This window comes from Rousettus aegyptiacus, unplaced genomic scaffold (genome assembly GCF_014176215.1).
Source record: "Rousettus aegyptiacus isolate mRouAeg1 unplaced genomic scaffold, mRouAeg1.p scaffold_m13_p_12, whole genome shotgun sequence".
Lineage (NCBI taxonomy): Eukaryota > Metazoa > Chordata > Mammalia > Chiroptera > Pteropodidae > Rousettus > Rousettus aegyptiacus.
Window position 1 is genome coordinate 29786141 of NW_023416287.1, and position 18553 is coordinate 29804693.

Genomic DNA, 18553 nt, shown 5'->3' on the forward strand with positions numbered 1-18553 from the left:
CTGACCAAGAAGTTAAAGACCCATGCAGTTTATCCAATTAAGACATTTTAAGCCCATACTATCTCATTGGCAGGAAATGAGGTTCCCACAAACATTCTCTTTTCAAACTAAGGAGCAATTAGATCTGACAAAGACATGTGATTTAAAATATTCAGTTCATTTGCATTAGGACTAAAAGTCATCATGCTCACAAAATCTGGCCAATGGAGATGAACATGGTTGGTCTCTTCTCTAGATTTTTCTCTATCCCTGTCCTTCTCTATGCCTTTTACCTTTCCAGAGGCGAGGTCTAAGAATGGAGGCATTGCTTTATATGAGAATTTTCTCTGGCGATAACAGTACTTCTTTCTTTAAAAACAAACAAACAAAAAAACCAAAAAACTGTGGTTATTCAAATCTGGAACTTCTCTTGTATTATTAAGGCCGGAACCATAACATGTTTACTGCATTGTCATCTGAGGCTTGTCTTATTTCCAGGAGGTCTCAAATACTAGTTTCCTTTCTAAGGTACAAGGGTGGAAATGTTATTTATGGATAATTACAAAATCACCTTGCTCCATCTGATTTATTGAAGAAATTTCAATCAAGGTTTAGTGCTCATTCCAAGCAGACAACTATACTGATAGTATTTAATGATTTATTGAATGCTGCTAACTCCAGCTCTTTCTCTCTTTTGGTTTTTAGTTGTGGATCTGGGGAGTGTTTCAGACGTACTCAAAGATATGGAGATAATTTGTAGATCCCCAAACAGTGCCCTCAGCCCCTTTTCTCTTCCTTGCAATTGATTTGACTGGGTATGTTTTCTGCTAGTGTGCATAGGTAGGAAAGGTCTGGGGTACCACTCAAGATTCTCTAATTTCTCCTGATATTTGAATCTACTGCCAAGACGTTGGGTTGCTAGTTTAACCGAGGGTGACAAGGACACTCAGAAGGACTGAGTTAACAATAAACTTATTGTTTAACAGCACAGAGTTCAATTCACATTGAGTGTATAAAAACCCATTTGGTTTATGGGATATGTTTTCCAGATATGCCAAAATTACATTTTTAAGTAACTCTTCTTTATAATCAAACTATAGTTTACAAAGGGCAAAATGCATGGATAGTAAGTGTATGGGTCAAGAGTGTAGATATCCATATAACATATACCCCAAACAAGATATAGAACATTTCTGTCACCCTCAGAAACTTCATCCCTCCTGTTTCTAGTCAGCTCTCCCCACCTTTGGTCAATCACTCTTATATTTTCTATTACTATAGAAGTTTTGCTTATTATTAAATTTCATATAAATGGAATCATATAGGATGTATTTTTAAATCTAGTTTCTTTCACCCAGTATTATGTTTGTTTTTTGAGATTCATTTTGTAGTTATATATATATATCAAGTTTGTCTCTTTTTATTGCTGAATAAAATTCTATTGTATAAATACACAAAAATTTCTTCCTCAGCTCTCCCATTGATGGATATTTGAATTATTTCTGGTTTTTGGCTAGTATGAATAAAGTTGCTATAAATATTCTTATATAAGACTTTTTGTGGTCATATGCTTTTATTTCTCTTGAATAAAACCTAACAGTAAAATTGCTAGATCATAGGAAGGGTTTATGGGTAAATTACATTATTTTTATGGTTTAGATATATTTGCTTAAGATTACATGATGAAATGTAATAGATTTACATAGACTACTCCTAAAATTTAGAGTGAATTTTTACTTATATATAGTAACCCAACTATTTCTACCTATATATAACCAAGGTACACTTTACTTTATTGGCATGTGAGAGTGTGACCTCAATGCCATTTTGAAGAGTATGTTCAGCCTTGATGTCCCCCAAATTCAGTTACCCTCTTGAGCCAGAGAGGAACCCATGATATTAATATTGCTTATTGTACCATCCTGATTGCATGTTCAGGTCTTTCCCTAGGAAGAGGGCACTCGGGCCCAGGTTTTGAATAAGCTATAAAACAAGATAATTGTTGCGATCACCCCAAATCATGTATGTGAAACAGTGCAGGTTAGAGACCTTCTAAATGGAAAACAAACAAACAAAAACAAAGAAAGAAAGAAAGAAAATGCAAAGTCAAAAAAAGCTTTTGGAGGAGCAACTGAGAACGGGTTCAGAATTACATCATAGATGATGGTGATAGGATGTAAAGAACTCTATAAATTGCTCACTTATTTAATTTGGTTTGTTGTCCTATGTTTTCTATGCAGTGGTTTATAAGAATTAAGTAAGTGTCTCAGTGGGGTTGAGGTGGAGGGTCTTCTGGAGAAACCGTATTGTATTCCGGGGACTGGAAAGACACCCTGTGGGTCAGAGGAAAATGCAACAGAAAGGGAATCAGATCTGGAAATCAGCCTGTGTGACCTTAGGAATTCATGGCTGAAAGGCTGATGGTGGGATGCCCTCTTCAGCTCCTGGAGGCTCTGGCTAGAAACCGTATTGTGAAACTCTCATCTATTACTGTGAGTTGACCTACTTCTAGCACTGTGCTGGTCCGACTAGTCTGTGCAGCTGTATCTCTCATTGTTATGTCATTATGTGACCTTGACAAGTCCACGTGACATTGGATTTTGGCAGGTTCCCTTGGGTGGTTTTGCTTGGTGAATGCAATGCTAGAGTTTTCTGCTGTTATCCAGGAGGCAAAGGTGATGTAACTCCTTAATTAAATATTAGATTTCATTCTGGGCTCCCTTTTAGCCTCTGAATTTCCTGCATAAAAATCATCTAATTTGATGATGTGGCAATTTTGTTGGTTGGCCCAAGCTCCTGTTGGCAATTCAGCATGATTAAAATGTCTGGAGAGCATCTTTAAGTAAAGCCACCTTTAGTGTCCCATTGTCATCTGATCCTTGAATGGATGTTTGTTTCACCTCTCACTCACACTCGGACTTTATATCACTTATGAAATGCTGCCAGGTGTGAATGCAGCCTCACAGGGAAGATTTGGAGAGACTAATTTGAGGTATTATTAGTTATTTGGAAGTTTGAGGCTGTAACTCTCCACTTTTGAGAGTGCCAGATTGTGGTTATGGAATGCAGGTTACCCAAAGAACAGATCCCATGTTATGAAAAAGCATTAGATATCAGGTCTCCCTCCTCTCCAATGGTGGGAATTGCAATTTTTCAAAATTCTATGTTGGATTTTAAGTTTTTTTGAACATTTTTTTTTTTTAAAACAGGAACTGGACTGAACATATGTGCTCGATCTTTTGTCACCATATGTCCCTAGTCACCCAGTGAGAATGGAAGCAGCAGGCAATTTAATTTGTTCACAGTATAATCTTGGGTCCCTTTTAGAAAGAGCTTTTAACAGCTCTGCTCCCTAATTGTGTAATTTACTACCAATTTCTAGTCGCAGTGCCCTGCCTGTCTCTGCTTAAGTAAACTAAAGCTTTTTGCAATCCCCGAGGTATATGAAACCCTTAGGTTAGTGTGGGAGGGGGTCTGAAAGAGGCAGGGAAAAATCTTTATTGTTTGGTGCCCAGGTTTTCCCCTGGAAAGTAGAGTGCACAAATTCTCACTCATGTTACTCTTACTTCTGTTTCAGGAATCTATGTAAGGAAAATAAAAATAATGGTGATGAAGTCAAGGAAAACATTTGAAGAGAGGCATAGAGAAGTATAAAAAGATAAAACAGAGGAAAAAGCAAAGATCCTGAAAGTGCCAAGGAGGGAATGAATCAATCTATTTTCTTCTGTCCTTTTCTCCCACTTCTCTCTAACTGCATTGAATTTAATGGCTTTCTTAATTCAGTGACGTTCACACATATCACACGATCATATCTTTTGTTAAAATATTTATTTGCCTCGAGTTAGACTGTATGAAACATAAACATAAACCATAGACTTGATAGCTGACACATGTTCCCTTACATTGCTGAAAGCCTTTGCCCAGGGAATCAAGACCCTAGGGAGGGAATAGGACCACTTCTAACACCCTGCCTACCTTCACAGTTGCTGCAGCCATACTCCAGAGTTTGGCAGTGGCAAGCACAAGTTACTCCTACAACCGTCTCCACCTTAAGTCTCTGTGGGGTGTTCTGAGATTGAGCCTTAATTTTTCCTTTGTTACTTATTCCTTTAATTTATTAACTGTAAGCCAGAGAGAGTGCATTTATAAGAATTCTGGTAAAAGCAAAGTGGTAGAAAGAGTGAGCAGATTTATGAATATGGTTTTATTATAAGCTTTCCAGGGATTTGGAGATCCTTTCCCATTGCTATACAATGAGACTATATAAAGATTCGCTGGAAATAGATGTTACAGCATAGGGTACAAGGGATTTTGTGAATCCTTAGGCTTCTGATGACTTGTGTTAGGGACATAAAATAACACACACATATACACACAGGTAATCTTGACATCAATAAGTTAATAGCTGCCATCTTTTCACAGTGAGAAGAGGTATTGTTCAGGAGGCCAAGGAGATACATGGGTTTTGAGGCTCTCTACCCAGCTTCTCATGGAATCTGATTATTTATGAGACTTTGAGAATTAAGGGCAGTGTTTTTTCTCACAGTTGGGCTTGGAGCCCTCTTGCCCCTATTATGATGTGTTAAAAAAAATCTAATACAAAGCTCTCCACTTTGCACAAAGAGCCACAATGCATCTATGCAAAAGGAGTTTCCTCATTTATAATTAAATTCAGGAAGCAGACTGTTCTAAGAGAAAGGTATGATCTTTATGCTGAGATTTAACCCTTCACCTCTGTTGGGTGCCAGCGTCCTTTTAAAGGTGAGATGGTAAGGTAGGGACGGGTCTGAGAAGTGATTATATTTGGAGGATGGGCGGTCACAGGAGTAGGAAGGTGTTAGGGCCATCAAGGTTTGCATCAGAAGAAGCAGAGAACTGAGGCAAAGTTAGGTAGGATTGGAGAGGTTGGGAGAAGGAATGGATCACAGGGACTATATTCAGGGCTGGAGATGGAACTTGAGTTTCATAACTACTTAGCAACTACTAAGAGAATGGATAATATTACCATTTTACTTTCTAATACCACCTCCAACTTAGCCCAGAGGCCAGCATTTGGTTGATGCTCAATAAATATTTATTAATTGAATGAACCAATTAGTGAATGAAGTAGAAACTAGAGGAACAGAACAATATGCCAGGACATGTTCTGGGGAGCCAGGGAATAAGAGAGCAATGCTATTGGTAGAGCAGCGGCATTTACCATTTTGTACAAATGAGTTCTAATCTGATGTGCTTAGATTCTAGTTATATATTCAAAAAAATTGAAATCAAGATCTCAAAGTGATATCTGCATCCCTCTGTTTGTTGTATCATTATTCACAGCAGCCACAATGTGGAAATAACCCAAATGTCCATTGATGGACGGATGGGTAAAGAAAATGGGGTACATCCATACAATGGAATATTACTCAGCCTTAAAAAGAAAGAAATCCTGCCATACGTGACAACATAGATGAACCTGGAGGACATTATGCTTAGTGAAATAAGCCAGTCGCAGAAGACAAATACTACACAATTTTGCCTATGTGAGGAATCTAAAATAGACAAACTCAGAGAAACAGAAAGTAGAATGGTGATTTCCAGGAGCTGGGCCAGAGAATGGAGAGAAGTTGATGTTCAGCGGGTATAAAGTTTCAGTTATGCAAAATGAGTAAGTTCTAGAGAACTTCTGTACAACAGTGTGCCTATAATTAATAATACCATGTTGTGCACTTAAAAATTTAAGAGGATAGATCTCATATTAAGTGTTCTTACCACAATTAAAAAAAAATAACTTCAAGGCTGGCTTGATATTGAACGGCCATCTTAAGGCCCATGGCCTTTACGTTCCTGCTGATTAGACATAGGGTTATTATTTGAGACTGGTATGAAGGAATTTGTAGGGCAGGTGCAAAACTACTCAGCTAAACGTATCTGAAAGATATAGAAGTCAGTTTTCCTTGATTCAGCTGGCTCTGGTAAAATTTGCATTTCAAGGCCATGTTTAAGAGTGTAGGCCAAAAAAGAGATTTGGTGTTGATATTTGTGCCTCTAAATCTTAAGTGGGGTGTGTGTGTGTGTGTGTGTATGTGTGTGTGTGTGAGTGTGTGTGTGTGTGTGTGTTACAATATGTGTATATGTGTGTGTTAAGAGAGAATTGAGGTAGAGTGAATACACAGAATGAGGGATTAGAGAAATACTCACACCTGGAGATGCACAGAGATATGGAGAGATAGTGAGATAGAGAGATACAGAAATATACAGACACAGAAGAGACATGAGAAGCAAAGGTATAGAAAGAGTCAGAGATAGACCTATTGGAATTCCCTCCTCTGCTCCCCCATTAATCGTGATGGTTAGCATGACTAAGGATGGTATACTTATTTTAATAACCAAAACTCTAGGAGTCTACTCTACTAGTTAGAAAGTTTAGAGAAGTTGAGATTTAAATTAAAAAATAAGAAAAAACTCACCCTCACTTGCTTATTAAAGAGTCCTGTCATTATAAACCGATGAAATTGTTTAAGTTTAGAAACACAGAAGGTGCATCAAGATGGATCCCAGGCCTCCAGGATGTGAGCTGGGTCCAGGTGACAAGACTTACTTGCAAGCCGTTGTGCTGGATATTTTTGTTAGAAACTCTTCACTGAGATTCTATGTTCCCATGTAGCCCCATATATCAATATTCATGTAGATACCTGACACTATGATGACTGAAAAGTATTTATGGATCCAAACATTAATAAGCATATTCCTTTTTCATTGCTCTTCCTCATAACCAGGTGAGCTCCAGGCCAGTTTTTTTTTTTTTTCTTGGCATCTTGCCCTACCTCTCATGTAAACAGAAATCATTATAAATTATACTGCAAGCTAGTCAATAAGAAGTGTTCCAAGTCCAGGCTTTAATTCATTTTGGGTGATAGTTCATCTCACACAGCCCCACCACAGGAATAACTTAGTTTAATTGGCTATTATTTGTGAACCGGAGCATGGTCTCCTTTAGAAATGACACAACCACTTTATTGTAACTGTATTTCTCTGACTCATGGTTATCTAACTGAAGGGAGTAGATCAATTTTTCATAAATCATGAAAATATGTAGAAAAATAAAGTGGATTTCTTTCCATAGCCCTTTCTAGTTCTCCACATAATACAAAAAATGAAATAATATCTCATTTAGTGACCATCCAGCTATACTTGGAGTTCCCCCCAAAAGAAGATAGCCTTAAGGGTACAAACCAGACAGACAATTGTCACAACCTGAGTCTCGTAAAGGGAACAAGATGGTTCATTCTGTAAGCTTCTTTGGTCCTTTGTTAACTGACTTGACACAATCAATTCTCCTGTAGCCCTAACAATAGCAAAAATTTTGTCCCATAGAGCAGGGGTCCCCAACCCCCAGGTCACAGACTGGTACTGGTCACTGCACAGCAGCAGGTAAATGGCAGATGAGTGAGGGAAGCTTCATCTGTATTTGCAGCTGCTCCCCAGTACTAGTATCACTGCTTCAGCTCCACCTCAGGCCATCAGGCATTAGATTTTCATAGAAACATCGGTCCTTGGTGCCAAAAAGTTTGGGGACCACTGTCATAGGGTCTTTGTTTTTTATTAGAGATAGTTGTTCTTAGGGACTGGGATGATCACATATATAATGGCATTAGGGGTCCTAAACCATTCAAATGCCAGGGAAATAACAAAGGAATGTCCAAGACTGTGGGCAGGAAGACAAAGGGGGGCAAGAAGTCCCTATACTCCCTTGGAGCCTCTGCAGCCACATCGCTATGTTGACAGAAGACCCCGCCATGAACTGCAGTATCATTTTCTTTCTTTCTTTTTAACCAAGGCCTTTATTTTTGAAGGGTTGGGAGGGAACGGAAGGAAGGTATACCTCTTCTGTTGTCAAGAATTACCATCTTAATACAGACAAGATCTCAGTGGACAGGTTAAATCAAATAGGAGCAGTAGAATGATGTTAATTTTACCCACAATCACTCTGGATTCCCCCACGGTGAGTGAGGCTTGGCCTCTGATGGCCCTATGCTGCCCTTTTTCTGTGGCGTCTGTATAAATAGTACTGTGGCACTGGTTTAGGCACCCGTACCTTTTCTTGTGAAAGATAACCACTTTTGGTTCCACTAAAGCATTTTAGTCATATGCTTCTAGACTAATGAAGGCCATAGAAGGATTTTTTCAATTGGAGAATATTGTTTTCAAAAAAAAAAAGAGGAATACAGGAGATGTAGGTACCTATGTGGGTATGGGTATGTGTAAAAATGGTTTTTATCTCATCCAGAATCTAAATTATGAATATTTAAAAGATAAAATTTTAAACAATGCCCAAGAACAATGCTCAAGGTTTGGAAGAGTGCTCGTTCATGCATGATGTACATTTGGAGGTGCTGGATCACTTTTTGGAGGCAGTCTGGCTCTTCTTTCCTTTCCTGCAGTTTTTCCGAGCAATTGAACACTCCCACACTCCACACTCTTCCTAGTAAACACCAGATTCTCACTACATCAGCTCCCTATACAATAGAAAATAAATGGGATCCACCATGTAAGTCAAGGTTGGTGCCAAAGTTTGTTGCACCCTGAGGTACCTTTTTATGTTTTTGCATAATGCATACTCATATGTATGTGTACTTACATGTACAGCATTACATATATATGTATTTTGGGAGTTTTAGATAAAATAAGACAGTATGGATGTCATCTGTAAATGCTCAAGAAATAACTATCCTTATGTAAAACTGGTATACTTGATTTAAAATACTTTAGTATGCAAAATTTTCTTAAGAATTATTGGCTCGGAAATATTTTTACATGATCCATTCCAGCAATATATTACAAATATATTTATTTTCCCTATGTTTTTCCTAATAAATGGTATGGTTTAGTAATGGATAATTAATTTATTGAAGCATATAAGGGTAAAGGACTTATTAATTGTAGTTTTATAAAAAGTTGTCTTGGCCATTTGCTGGAGTCTACCTGTTTTAGAACTGCTAGTTTAGTATTCTAGAATCTTTTTTTTTTTTTTTTTTGGTGAGCTTCCCTGTTAACATATATTTAGCTACATCTGTAAATAAAATAAATTTGAGTGAATTTTGCTATCTTCCAGTGTTTCAATTTAGTTTTTAAATGCTGCTCTGTGAACACACTTTTAAAAATGGAAAGCCAATAGATAGATGCAATAGAAAGACACAATTACCCAGTTAAGAATGCCAGGAGATATTTCTGAGTAGTTATGAAGATGAAGATGTCTGGAAAGTTTATTGCCTTTAATTTGCACAGCATTTCCTCCCCCTACCCCGCCCTAATCTGTAGGCGTTAGCTCTTTAAAGGAGCCTGACATTTAGCTTTCAGATGAATATACTTTTTTCTCATTCTTCTTAATAACCAGGATAACTTTTCATAGGTAATTTAGCAAATGTCAAACTTTTCTAATAACGTAGATTTATACAGCCAAGTTTGTTATTCTCATTGCTGAGAGGCCTAAGCACTTGGGTGGCTTTCAAACCAAGGTACCTCCCTCATCACTCGCCCTCAAATGCCCATAGCCTCCCAGGAAGACCTGAGCCTTTCTCACTCTCCTCCTTAACATGTTGGCTCCTGTCTCCTCTCTCCTACTCCGAATTCTCTCTATCTCCATCAGTCAGAATGCAAGTAGGTACAAATATTAGTCGTTTCTTTTTCTACCTTGTTTCTGCTTATCACATAAACAAAAGTCACTTCTCTTGATAGCCACACATTTTCCTGTCTTTTAATGATGAGAGCAAAGAGAGCAATTATGACTCGTGACCAAGCAACAAAAGCCTATTTATTTAATGCCCATTGTTTGCATGGTCACTGCTACCTACAACTCTTATTTGTTTACCCACTATTGACTTCTATTTTTTTCTGGTAATCCTTTTTTCTTGGTGTATGTCACTTGGTTCATGTCAATGTCCTCCTAAGGTGAAACTGACTCTTCTTCTACTTTCTGGTCATGGGATTCTGCCTAGCCAATTGGAGCTTAGCACCCTCCTGGCCTCAGTGATTGGTTAAAGATAGGCATGTGACCTGATGAGATCCAACCAGATCTGAGAATAATTATGAATAAGAACTTCTTTCTGCAATAGAGTTGCTGAAAAATAAATTGCAAGCCTGGAATGGTGAGTGTCCACCTGTGAGGATAGCCTGCTTAAGAATAAAGCCACCTCAGGAAAAGTCAGTATCATGAAATGGAGAAAGAGGTACATTTTGAATCCCAGGATCACCATACCTAATAGCATAATCCACACTTGGCTTTTCCTTCATCTTTTTTTAAAGTCACTTTGAGTTTTCTGTTATTTGCAACTGAATTAAACTTATTCTTCTCCTCCAAGAGCTAGTAAGGGGAGACAATAATGCCAGCTCATGTTTTATCTGTGGGGCAATGGTGACAAAAGTGGCACAGGAGATATTCCTAGAGTGTGGGATATCTGACGGCTTCACATTATGGAAGACTTGGATGAAGAAGATTTGGAGAGCCAGAGAAAGTCCTCATGTGAGTATTTGTTTCTCTTTCTACTGTACCTTCCTGACACATCTTGGTCTCTGTTAGGTGTCTTCTCTCTCCATTGATCCTTTAATGCTCTTTTTCCTTAGGATTCTGTGCTTGGATAACTTTGCATCGTGCTCTCTAGCTCTTGGTTCAGTCAACAGCCATAGTTTTTGATTACTGTCTCTGTGTGCAAATAATCCCCAAATCCATTTCTCCTACCAAGACATCAGTTTTGAATTCTAGACCATATTTCCAAAAGGTAACAGTTTTTACCTTAAAGTCTCAGCGGTCCATCATGCTTAAAAGACTAAACTTACCAGGCTAAACTCAGAGCCTTCCCAACTCTTACCTCTTTCCTCCCAGGTTTTAGTCCTAATTGTGACTAATGACACTATGACACTATATTGTTCATGCCAAGGAATAAATTCTGGGATCATCCCAGATTCCTCCCTCTTTAAACTTAAAATCATCAGATTTGGCTTGGCCTACTCCTTTAATATCTTGGAAATCCATACCCTCCTCTTAATTCCTCTGCCCTAAGTTAAATATCTCTGTATATTTTCCAAGAGTTTCCTAGCTAGTTTACTTACATTTCCTTTCTACCATCAGAAACATTTAATTTTCAAATCTACTTTTATGACCCCCATATCTCAGGTTCCTATTTGCCTCAGATTACATCCATATTCCTTAGCAAGGTGTATAAAACTCTTTATAACCTGGGCCCTGACTTCCCTTTCTTACATCATCTTTTATAAATCATGAGCATATTCCCTGCCATATCAAGGTACTTATAGTTTCCCAAACACAATGTGTTCTGTGCACAACCACTGAATTGGCAAATGGTATTTGTTGGCTTAGATGAGCAGAGATACCATGTACCAGTACCGTTTAGGTAAATTTAGTATATAAAAATAAATCAAGTGCAATCAGTACTCAAGACAAAGAGACTAGCCACCTTCTCTAAGATGAATAGAGGTACAATATCTGGACTACAAAATTCTTACCAAAGTGGGTACACAGTGGAAGATGATGTATGAATAAGGGAGCCTCATAAGGTAGACCCTCAGGAAGTCTAATTACCCCTTTGTCAGGTTCATTGCGACTTACAGAAGATTAGGAAGATTCTTCCTCTAAATTTAGAAAAAAAAATGTGTCAGGAATTACCTCATTTGGGTGCCTTAGGTATATCTTGGGGTTAAACAGTATAAATTCTGGAACATTCAGGCATGAACACAAACCTCATATATCACTCTTATTCTTTTAATGTTGATGCTGCCTGGGTCAAAATCTTTCCTAAGCTTGAGTTGGTTTTTCAGTCACATCTGAGGTCATGCTTACCAGATCCTTAGACCAGCTATACGGCCAATACTACAAGATATATGGCTCCAAACTTTAGGCCTTTGCATGTTTCCTATGTTCAATCTACTTTTTCCTTCCTTCTCTACCTGATGAACTACTCACCTCTCAAACTCAGTATGGATGTCATGACCTTTGTAAAAATATCTCTGCCTTTTTATTGTCATTAAGAGAACTTGCTTTTGTACTCTCATTGCAGAGGTATACCCCTTCTTCTAGAGCTCCTTGTGTTGCTGTGATTCTTTCTCCTGACTCTGTTCCAGTTATCTTGGCATTCAAGGACATGGATAATGTCTGGCACATAGCAGGTTCTCACAAATAATTTTTGAATAAATGATTGAATGAGATGAGGGATGAAATACGCAAAGATAACAAACCTGGAGAGTCAAATACACAGCTTGCTTGTGAGATCTTGTTGAAGATGTGGTGGAAAATTCAGCACAGAGATAAATTGAAGAGGTTGGCTTTGTTTTAGTAGTGAAACATTGCTCTAAATTTTCAACAGTATTGTGAATTTGAATAAAATGTGAACTATCTAAACAAATGCATTAATAGGTTCTTATTAAAAATTATGGAGAAATGTATTCATTGATAAAATATTCAATTTAAATATCAGTTTAAGTATTGATGTAGGACAGTGTCTCACAGGATTTACTCTGGGAATAAATTAGATTTATCAGTCAGTGTAGGTTAGCTGTTATAACAAACAAACCCTTAAGCCCAGTGTCCCAACCCAATGCAAGTTTAATTGTCACTTATGTAATATGCAATGATACGGGTATTCTCTTTGAGTTTGAGTTGCTCTGCTCTAAGCAGTGAATCAAGCATTAAATTTCTTTTCTCTTGTAGTTTCAGGGTCACCTTGTTACCATCCAGCTGGGAGCAGACATGGTGAGAAGAACATGACAATTGACATGGAATTTTCACTACTGTCTTCCTTTGGTGGATTAGGATTGTGGATTAGAATTCAGTTTTATGGCCCTATCTAGGTTCGAGGGGGTTAAGAAATGTAGCCTTCATGTATGGCTAGTAGGAAAATGAAATATTTTCATGACCACAGCACAGTGTCCCTTCTGTACTAGGGAATATAAAAAGAGAGTGTATGCATTTTGAACAAATTGTGGCTCAATGGAAATAATATTCACAGCTCTGTTTTATCTGTCATAAGAAGTCTGCCTTAAAAAGACATGTAAAAAATTACAAAAGGCATGTGGTATATTTTTTAACTTGGTACATGGTTATTTTGTACTCATTTAAGTAGACAGGATAATTTAACAGCAGTGATTCTGTCAGCATCATCATCATCATTTTCATCACATCTTCGCTGAGAGCCTAATATGATGTATAGGTCACTGCACCAGGTAATGAGTTTCAAGGAGTCATAAAGGCCTTGAGGATCTTATAATCAAGTTGGGAAGTCAGAACAACTACATTTGTAAGGTAAATCTTAATGCAAGACTGCATGTACTTAGTGCTAAATGAGTGGCAGTAATATCATGGAGAAATGGGCCTCCTGGAAATGGATGTAATAGACTCTAAGAAATATGGATATTGCCGTATCACAGAATCATAGACTATAAAAACCATGAAGGCCTTTAGAAATGTAGGCCACCTCCTTTCCTTTATGAGTACAGCAACTTGTCTCTAAAGATTTATCCTCCCCAACCCCTAATCTTATGTAATCCCACTCTTATGTAAGACCCTCCGCCTGAATCTAGGCTGGCTTTGCTGCTTGCTTTTTACCTGAAAAGTGCAGCAGAAGCAGCATTGTACTAGTTGTAGGCAAAAGGCTTAAAAAGATCTAGCAGCCTTGGTCTCTCAGATTGCATAATCTAGGAGAAGCCAGCCACCATGTAAGAGGTCCAACTACTCTGAAGTGACCATGGTGAGAGGAAGCCATATATAGAGAGATGCCCAGCCAGCTGTTAGCCATTTCAATTCAGATGCCAGGCATGTGAGTGAAGCAAAAAATCTTGGACTCAGTTAAATCATTCAAATGACTCCAGGCCTAGCTACCACGTGACTTCAACCACATGACAGATCTCAAGTAAAAGCTTCCCAGCTGAGTCCAACCAACTCACAGAACCATTGTTGCTTTGAGCCACTAGCTTTTGGAGTGGTCACAAAGCACCGGGTAACCAAAACAATAGGGAAATCACAGAGTCTGAGATCACAGTGTCTAAATGAGCTCCCCAAGTTCCAGAAAGAGAGGCACGTTCCTTGATTGATTTGTAATCCAGTGCATTTGAGACCAGGGCTTCTCAAACTTTAGTGGGCATCAGAATCTTCTGGGGAGGTTGCTAAGACTCAGATTCCTGGGCTCCGCCCTCAGATACTCTGATTCAATAAATCTGATAATTTGCATTTCTAACAAGCTCTCAAGTGATGTTGATGCTGCCAATCTGTTGACTACTCTTCTAGTATTCCCTACTTGATAAGGCCGGAGCTAATTTCCCAGCACAGGTTAGGCAAATAACATCAGCTGGTTCACCATTGTACTTTGTCATAATTGCCTCTTCACTGCATTTCCAGGTAAGTAATTGAAAAATGCAAAGTGACAAGCCTTGTTCGGGAAGTGCCCAGTTGCAGCTGAGCCCAATTTCAGCTTTTCCAGCTGTAGGCTGAAGAAGCCCATATGGTCCGAGAGCAGGCCCACTTATCTGAGTTCTGGGTATGACAGAACCTTGTTACCAGAAGCAATTAAGGGCATCATCTAGATTTTCAGATCCATTTCCCATGGAGACATGGTAGGAATCTCCCACAGTGAATTTAATGAGCAGAAAACGTGGCTCAGCCAGTGACCTGCCATGCTGATAACAGTCATGGTTGCCCAGCAATAGCGGCTCCCTTTTCTTAAAAAATGACAAGTTTCCTAAAAGGTGGTGATGTATCCCAGGCAGACACAGGTGGGACTCTGTGCAGCCCAATTTCATGTAACCAAGCAACTCACACATCTTGCTTCTATTCAATTTACAGAACCCACCTAGGCAGAGATGCTGGTGAGAAAGGACAATAGCTTGCAAATGACAGTGTTAGGCATTTCCTTAGTGTAGCTGGGCCTAGGTTGGCCACTGGTATATCTCTGCAGATGTTTTGGATGTGACACAATAATTATATTTACTTCTGGAATTGTTACTGGAGATAATATAATGAGTATTTATACCCTCTATCAGTGATGGTGCGCTCTGTATTTGTTTTAGATATCTCTGCATTAAAAGCCATAGGACTGCAGTCTTTCATTGTATGCTGGAGTTTAAGCATGACCTTGTTAAGCATTAATGAAAGTCACAGGCAAACATTTGTCAAGCATCAGTGGGTGAAGAGGCCCCTCCTATGTTGAATATTCATGCTATTATAATACCTATTAGATATGATGCGAGAAATTGATTGAATATGCTCTTTGTAATATAACCCTATATGAGGATTAATGAATATAGTAAGTACCAGATGGTGTAATTTGGCATTGATTAAAGTTATTGGTAAACTAAGAATTTTTAATGTCCCCAGTTTTCATGGTTTGGACTAATTGATTGATGATTCAAATTTAGCCAGAGCTTTTGCATTAATGTGGCCCTGTGGCTTACGGTAGGTGGTCATGGCTGTGTATAACTGACTGCTAAGGGGAGAATTTAGTTATGGAAGGGTATCTATTGGGCCATTTAGTGAGTATCCCTTATTTTTAATTATGATGCCAATTTACACCAACATAAGCAGCAATATTTGAAGAAGTTCACCTATTTTTCTTCATCATTTCCAAGACGGAACAGTTTTATTAAAATTACTGTAAAAATTCCATTACTTTCTGTATGGAAAATTGTCTTAGAAATGTTATGTTAAAAATTTAATATTCATAATGGTGTGATCTTTAACTAGAATGTAAAGATCAATATCTAACTCGATCAAATAAATATTTTTAAGTTTCACAAAACAATTCATGGTTAATCTCACACCTCTTAAAAATCACACCTATTTATTTTTATTTACTTTTAGTTGAACACTACTGAAATGACATTTTTGTCTTACATTTATTGGGCATGTGCCTCTCTTTCTGATCTGTTCATGAACACTACCTCTTTTTTCGTTGGTATTTTTGCCATTTTTTCTCATTCATTAGAAAAGTTTTTTTTTATACAAAAGGTGTTGAATGTGAGTCCTTGAATGATGCCAGCAGCACGTGTGCTGGGAGCACTCAGGAGTGTACATAAGCTTGTATCACTAGGTACGTTAGTTATATAATGGGGGTTGGGAGGCAAAGGGGTTTCTACAAGTCCCATTTGTGTTTGTTTGCATGAGGCGTAAATGAAGAATATTTGTAAAAGTGGGACTATAGGCAGTTCTCTAAAGAAATTGAAGATTTTGGTAATATATTACTTTAATTTACATTCACTTTACAGTCTGTGCACATGAGAATTATTTGGAGAAAGTTTAATTTCACTAGCTGCTGAAAGCAGTAAACTTGCTAGCGACAAAGCAGAAAGACCTGGGCTGTTTGTTAATGCACTTGAGCCATACTGTAACTACGCAAGGCAGGGCTGGAGTCAATAAACACGCAGTTCCTTGGCTTTGAGGGTTATTTATTTTACTGAGCCAATATGTTTTTTTCTAGTTAACATTTTCTGTAGTGTGCTGTTTTCACCTATGTCTGAAAGGCTTGTAAACACAGCTTGAAGGAGCTATGGAATGGAAGGTGTTGCCAACTTCATCTTGGTGGATTAAATTCACTGTGTCCACTTCTTTACCCAGGAAACCCAAACATGCTGAGCTTGCATGTCTTTTGAAATATAGCAGAAGTTAACTAAAACCTGGATTTTTTTAGGGGGGAAAGCCCTCATCTTCAGTAGTCCCCAAAGAACTCTTAAAATAGCCAGAAAGTCTAATTTCATTTTATTATGACCTTTCCCTAATTTTGTCACATTTGTTATGTTTGGAGTGACATAAATGTTTGTCCACTTTAATCACCAAAACAAACAAACGAACAAACAAAAAACTATATTTGGTTGAAAATTTAGTTTGTTACTACTGGGAAATTTGATTTATCTGTTTTAAGCAACCATCTGGAGTAAGTTTATTTGTATTACGTGTCATGCATATATTTGCTCTGCAAGATCAAAATCTTTAAATTGCATCCTTTTGAAATTTTACATATTATATAGTGACAATTGCCTGCACCACAATGAAGTGATTACATGGCTTTCAAAAATGGAAACATCGTGCAACAAAAAGACTGCAGTGTATAATGAACAAGTTTATTTACTCAAATATAAATGTGTGGTGAATAATGAAATGCATATACTATGAGCTGAGATGAATCTTCTGTCATTAGAAATATAATTACAGTATATTGAAATTTCCAAGGTCTAACAAAAGTAAATAGATGTATTATTATTCAGCCAAAATCAAGTCCAATTCACTTGTGAAGGTTTTCCTTAATCGTACCATAATTATATTGAATAACATACGGTTAATAAAGACTGCAAAATATTGATTGTGTGTGTGTGTGTGTGTGTGTGTGCACGTGCATACTCACAGATGTATGTTTTCCAATCAAAGGGCAGTATTTATCTGGATATTCTCTGTGTACAATTGGAAATCTTAGGTAGCGTTCTATGTTCTGCTATTGTCCCTTTACTGCAAACCCTTCCTATCTTCTCCCTAGCAAAATCATTTCCCAGGAAAAGATCTGAGGAACACAATCATACAAAAGGATGAGCTAATGGAACACCAACTCTACATGCATACAGCATGGACGATCCCTCCTGACACTGGAGTCATACCAGCTTCTGTTGAAATACCAAAACTGTCACTTTTTACTTGATCTCGGGTAAGTTCCTTAACCTCGCTCTCTTTCTTTTATAAAAATCTCATAGAGTTTTGGTGAAGATTAAGTGATATATTTTATGTATTGTTCTTGATAGAGTGTGATGCTCATGCTGGGTCAATAATGTTACTGTCTTCTGCTATTATGTTAGTTCCTTTCTTTTGCTAATTGCAATGTGGTCTCTTTAGCCAAGGTAATTAGCTTTTCCTGTCCCCTCCCGCCTTGTATCAGGTAGGAGGTTTCAGCTACAAGTAAACATAATATCAACCAAAGAGTAGCTTAAAGAATAAGAATGTTTATTATATTACCTAATAACAAGCCTAGAAATAGGTAGTTCCAGGGTTCTAGGTAATAGACATGAGAAACAGGGTAACAAAGGAATAGAGGCCCAGCCTAGAGACCACCCAAAGAGCACCCTATTGGTAGTTACAGAATCCTTCCTGCATCCCCAGAGACAAAAGACAGGAGGATCTATAGCTTGTTTAATCTGGCTACAGATGCCTGGCAGAAGATACTATCCTAATACCTCAGGAACCAATCACCTAGGAATGTCTTTGGAACCACCCATCGCAGCCCACATATAGACAGACCTTCTCATTTCTGCATTGTTACAGCACTCTTTGCTGAAAATCTGCTCCTCCTTTGGGGCAGACTGTCTTACCTCTTCACCTCTCAAATTCCACAGGGCTGCAGCCTTCCTTAGCATGGCCTATCTTCTTCTAAAATGTACTTTTAATAAATCTTACTTTTTGTAAATCTTGCCGACCTGTATGTAATTCTTTGCTGTGTTGGCAGGGAAGAACTGAAGAACGACACAACACACGACACCACCGACTCCTCCTCCCCTACACTGCTGAGGTGATGCTGGATTTCCCATCACCCCAGCAGTAGCACAGGGA